The sequence below is a fragment of the Lolium perenne genome, chromosome 6, assembly GCF_019359855.2.
Source record: "Lolium perenne isolate Kyuss_39 chromosome 6, Kyuss_2.0, whole genome shotgun sequence".
Taxonomy (NCBI): Eukaryota; Viridiplantae; Streptophyta; class Magnoliopsida; order Poales; family Poaceae; genus Lolium; species Lolium perenne.
In genome coordinates, this window is record NC_067249.2 from 202,045,438 (window position 1) to 202,051,538 (window position 6,101).

General features: G+C 41.4%; 1 long non-coding RNA gene across 4 annotated transcripts; it reads left to right on the forward strand.

Annotated features, from left to right (window-relative positions):
• Positions 1 to 1,340: 1,340 nt before the first annotated feature.
• Positions 1,341 to 5,446, forward strand: LOC139832884 (uncharacterized). 4 transcript variants are annotated; one of them, XR_011747560.1, is made up of 5 exons: positions 1,341 to 1,478; positions 1,567 to 1,600; positions 1,829 to 1,905; positions 3,034 to 3,145; positions 4,884 to 5,446. It is a non-coding gene; the product is annotated as an uncharacterized lncRNA (long non-coding RNA). The 4 variants fall into 4 exon arrangements; XR_011747562.1 differs by having other exon boundaries at positions 1,341 to 1,442; positions 1,524 to 1,600; positions 4,884 to 5,445; XR_011747559.1 differs by lacking the exons at positions 3,034 to 3,145; positions 4,884 to 5,446 and having other exon boundaries at positions 1,829 to 1,957.
• Positions 5,447 to 6,101: the final 655 nt, after the last annotated feature.

A 6,101-nucleotide genomic window follows, 5' to 3' on the forward strand; every position in this document is an offset into this window, starting at 1 on the left:
AATCCTATTAATTTTCCTTCTCTAGTTTTGATCACAAAACTACTTCTAGTTTTATTAAATATTTTCAAGATAATTCTTCAAAGAGAACAAGGAACTGAAATGGGTTTTGTTTTCTCATCCCATTTCTACCAAGCACTGATTTCTAAAACATTACTCTCTATGTTGCTTTGTTTTTAACAAAAGGCTTGTTTATGGTACCCATACCATTTCTTGTTTACTTTAAATTTGAGAAAAACTCTACTTTACTTGAGAAAGTAGAATATGTTGAACCCCTATGTTCCAACTAGTTTTCTCTCAACATCTTCAAAATTCCATTCCACTTGAGTTCATTCCCAATTGTGTCTAGACAATTGAGGTGTTCCATATACTTTTCAAATGAATCCTTTCTCAAATGGCAAAACTTGCACATCTTATGCACATCTCTGATCTACCACATTGTATCCCCTCCATCCTCCAATTCTTGATCAAATGGATAATCATTTGATACTTTCAAATCACTCCCAATTGACCTCTTATTTGAAGAGCAACTTATATTTCATTATGCCTATCTCACTCCTCTATTATTTTCCATCATCACCTTGACCTCATGAATTGATGATGTATGTCAATATATTCATCCTTGTGAGTATATGGTTACTTCACTCACCATCTCTCCTAGCCTTGCTCTACCATTGTCTAAATCACCATCACCACCATCATCTCTTGGACACATCTTTTATCAGGTCGAATGTCACCACCATCTACTTTAGCACCCTTGTGCATTAGTATCACTTTGCCTAAAATTGTATATCTTTTTAGGCCACCATTTTAGTAATTTGTGAGGCACTCAACCTTGGGTGTCATGCATGTGTAGCAATTATCTCTTGTTGATCACTTGTGCATGGCCAAAAATATGTGGCCGGCCATGCCATGGCACACATGCATCATGCCTCTCCATTTCCCTCTCTCTCACATAATTACTCCACCTTGGGATGCCTCTCCTCCTTTGTCCCTTCCCAATGCCACAAATAAATTCAGCTTGGGTCAAATATCTCTTCCCCAAACCAGCCTCCCAACTAACCCAATCAATGAAGAGGCTACCTCCCAACCAACCCAATCAATGAGGAGGCAGCCCACCCCCTCTCCCTCTATATAAAGGGGCTTGGCAGCCCACCCCCTCCTCACTTGCTCTCACTTTTCCACTCCCCACTCTCTCCTCCACTCCCACACACTCTCCTCCTACCTCTCCCCACGAAATTGCTGCTCCTCCTAGCTTCATGGCTGGCCATGGCCATGGAAAGCTCACCACGATGCAGCTCCTTCCTCCCTCAAGCTCATCCTCACCATGAGAGCCTCCCCTCCATCTTCTCCCCAACCTTAGATGGTTTAATCTCCTCTTCTTCTCCCTCCATTGCTAAGATTGGATCTTGATGCAGGTGCATGTTGGTCCAAGCATGGAGAAGGTTGAGCTATCCTCAGATCTGAAGTTCTTGAGCAAAGTTCGTCCAAAACCTTGCAGTAATTTCTGTTTCTTGCTGTTTCAGATTCTGGTACGATCTTGTAAAATCCGCCAATTCTCGTGTGCAGATCCAAATCGAGTGGTTCAAAGTTCTGCAGATAGGTAATGAAAATATCTACAACTTGGCGTTTGTCTCATCCTCAAATTCGTTACGGATTTTGCATGATAAATAAAGTTCTGCAAACATGCAGAATCATTGTTTGTTAGATTTCTTCCGTTTTACAAAACCTTTTTGAGCAAACTCAATTTTGGGTGAAAGCCCTCTCCAGTACCTTCATTTTGGCGTTGGGTTCACTTCAAATGACCTAATGGAATTGAAATGGTTCACAGATCAAGATCTGGTCAGATCTGACTTTGTCGAATTAAATCAGGAGCTTGGAAACGAATTTTTGAATGAAACCAGTTGGGTAAGAACCACCTTTACAATACCTTTCAGATGCAGCTGACCTCATATTTTTATGAGTTGTGTACGATTTGTGGTGAATTAAACTTATTCTGTGTGTTCTGCAGACATGGCTGTTAGCTTTTAATTCATCAAAAATCCATTTTGGAACCTAATTGAGTGATTCCACTTCTGTAGGATTGCTGAATGTTTTCTTAATCATCTCAAACAAGTTTCAAACCTTTATCTGTTCTGCAACTCCATAGTTAAAGCAAATGGTGAAAACATGCAGTGAACTTGTAAATCCATTTGTGAGAGTTTCAGAAATATTTTGAACCCAAATCCAATTGCGTGTGAATCTCTGTTTAATTACCTTTCAAATGCCAGTGGCCTCATATTTTTAGGATGTTTCTACGATTTATGGCTTACAGATCTTGTTTTCTGTACAGTCAGATTCAAAGAAATTCCTAAAATTGTAGGTTTGATATTTTTGGGTGTTTCCAATTGGGTTAGTCTTGTATTAGTACTGGCCATCTAGGAAAAATATTATTAGTCTCTGTTCATACATTTCTGTTGATGTTAGTAATGTTTATGTGTGACATGCATTGTTGAAGCAAAACTTTTCGGTTTATTTAAAACCCTTGACCAACTCTTTTTAGTAGAGATGGGCAACCTTTGTTTTATGCTTGCAAAACAAAACCTCTGCAATTTAACTTTAGCTCTTTTGTTTTGCTTAAGTTTTCAAATGGTGGGGCATATCATTTGCTTCCTATTCTTGTGTAGTGTTATGTAAGCTTTATAAAATAGGGAGAATGATTGCCCGCTTTTGCAAAAATGTTTCAAATTATAATGTGAATGTTTTTGATGCCAAACTAATGCACTTGTCATCTTTATGATGTTATCTACCAGGGATATTTGGTTGATACCCTGGTGATAAACGAGAGAGGCAATTGCTAAGTTGTGATACTCTCATACCTTTACTAGGTAAATAAAATGGGTTCTCTTTTAGTTGCTTTGTAGTATCTATAAGTTCTTTGTATGTTAGCCCGTAGTAAGGTGGTTAGCTATTGCTTGTTGATTGTTGAATGTTGCATGCTTGTTATGATTGGTGCAATGTGATTGATTGTGTTCCTTTTATATTTTTCGACGATAGATGCGAACGATTCCGGAGAAGAAGAAGAAGTGGTTCGGACAAGGATTTTATTTATATTGACGGGATTCTTATATTGATGAAGTTGAAGAAGTCCAGGGACAAATAAGCCAAGGCAAGCCATCTCTTGATCTCTGAATGTTGAACCACATATTGTGGTTACTTTGCTATTATTATTGTCTCTCGATCTATCTTGTGTGATTTCTACTTTTGTTGTCGGAGCATGCTTACCGTGAGCATGTTTACTCTCTTTGGCACCTCGCCGACAAACCCCCTTTGTGTGAATGGTGGTTGTCAACATCATGATCATGGTGTACCCTCTAAATGTGATGGGTATGCCCACTTACCTTGAGTGTGTCGACCTCTTGACACCCTTTTTGCACCCCTTAGTGGTATGATGGTTAGTATCATGCCCTTGTTATACCTTCTACCTTGTGATGCTATGCATACTTACTCCCAAGTGTGCCGAACCTCTTGTTGATGCTATACATACTTACTCCCAAGTATGTTGAACCCCTTGTTGTTGTTATGCATGCTTACCCCGAGCATGTATGCCCCCTTGACCACCTATTTTACCATCTTCTTAGTGGTATGATGATCAACATCATGACCCTTTGTTGAATCCTCCTACTTATGTTGTCCCCATGCGTGCTTATCCTAAGCATGTATGATCCCCTTGACACATCAATTATCATCTCCTTAGAGGTATGACGGCTAGCATCATGCCATTGTTATATCTTAGCTCCTACATAAAACTTTAGGTTGGGAACCCCTCAAGGTTTACCTTGTTGTAAATGTTTATGAAAACCTTGGGTAAGATAACCTTACCCAAGTGTATGGTTTATGAAGGCAAAAAGGATCTTGTCAAACATGTTTGAGAAAAGGAATGTGTGTGTGACTTGGGTTTTGAGAAAAAAAAAAACGACACATGGTTCTTTGTATTCGCCCGGAACAATTACACAGCGCAACCATAGCTACTCCAACGTGGGCACGGGGCTTAACTTGACGTTTGTTCTTCTTAGCATGAGGCACCGCACAACTATACAAGGGTACGGTTACCACCGATTCCGGTTTCTCGAGGATGGGACAATAGTATAACGGGAGGCCTTCGGGGCTGACCCGTCCGGAAGACACTATGGGTCTCCTGGCTTGGCGGTGGAGCCACGCTCAAAAGGAGGTGAGCTGCCACGGTGCCGGGGAGGTACATACTCCATAGGGTAGGACCTCGTGTTAAGTCAAATGGGCGAAAGGTTATGTCCGGGTATCCGTCGTGGCATATGTCGTTATGCGGGGATGATGCCCACACGATAGGTATCCGGATAGTTGTGGTGAAAGTGTGCAAACTCTGCAGAGTCAAAACTATTCGAATAGCCGCGACCGCGGTCATGGACGGTTGGGATGGCCGTTACAGAGCTGTGTCGAGTTTTGGTTTTAAAAATGATTTCCAAAGGAAATGTGTCTTGGAAGTACCGGAAGGGTACGGGAAAGATGTTGTGCCGACCATGTGGAGATGGTCGAGGAAAATGAAACAAAAGCGGGTGACCCTTCCTAGTGTTTCATGTAGAGGAACTCTTCTTTAACAAAGATATAGAGATGTCATAGAAATGTCTTATCACCCTCTTAGTGTCCCCTTCAACTGTGATGTGGGATGCTATATCCACAAGAGAAACTGATTCTCTTTCACATTCTATATCCACAAGAGAAATTGATTCTCTTTCACATGCTATATCCACCAGAGAAACTATTCTTCCTCTCTTGTCTTCTTTAGTTAGAATTGTTATCACCTTCTTGATGGTTTGCGAGTACAATTCAAATGTACTCACGGCTTTGTCCCTGGCTATTTACTTGGCCAGACCTGGAGGACTTCGACAGATGAAGAAGGAGTTGACGACGTCTATGCGAGCTAGGAACGTCTTCCCAGTCAGTTGCCTGTAGGGTTAAGGCAGATGACTTGGGCTCTACGCTGCTGAAGTGATTCTGCTACTCTGATGATTAGATTAGGCCCTTCGAGGCTATCTTGTAAAAAATGGGTCATGTGACTTTATTGTAATTTTCTTATTCCATTTTGTAAAGGATGATGTAATTTGATATCAGTTCGGTTATGTGTTCACGGCACACTGATCATGGGAACGTGAACTGTATACATAACAGGGTATTTCGGACAGCTAGTCCGGGGTCCCCACAGAGCTGGTATCAGAGCCATCCTGACTGTAGGAGACCTTAGTTAGCATGGACGTTAGTTAGGAGACAAGTAATTGGGAAAAACTATTTACGAAACAAATTATTTCTTTAGTAGGAAGCATAGCTTCTACTCCTCTTATTTCTTCAAAGCTTCTAAATTCTTATCCCTCCGCTTTATTAAAATGTTTGAAAATTCTTACTCTATTGTCTCATCCACTTCAAACCCACATGTTAGACGATGTCCCCAACTCAGACCGGAGACTCAAACTCAAAGATGGATCAATCCCTCGGGAATTCTCGTGTATCTCCAACGACAGCTATTGAAGATTGGATGCCGACTTAGCCGTGCACATAAAGGGATAAAGGATCATGTCTTTGGTTGTCACCAAAGTCTGTCAGGAGCTGACCTTCTTCCTCCGTGGACTTGCACTTTTTGCAGTCATCTGGGATCAAGTCCTCAGTTCTTGACTAGTAATTTTTAGGCCAGCTACAAGAAGTTGACGATTTCGGGAGTACCTCAACAACTACCTCTTCGAAGACCTCACGTCCCCGGGATGTTGAGCAAGAAGACTACGCAGTTTTCTCCTCCACCTCAACATAGAAGACCGAACACCAGGCCTGCTTCGCAACCAACTGCCCCGAAAATCCATGTTGGAGTCCATAAGAGCAAAATGAAGACGGCAACATATGTGACCAGCCCCCAAACCAATAGGATGGATAGGACAAACTCAATCGCTTTGATTGAGCTACCCCCACGCATTAGGCATTCCATGGGTACTTAGGTTACCATGCCTGGTTTGATGATTGCTTGTAGTTCCCTTGTGTGCTGCCTTGAGTGTCTTTTGTTTGTTTGATGTGTGTATAATTGTCTTGGCTTTTCGGTCTGAAAA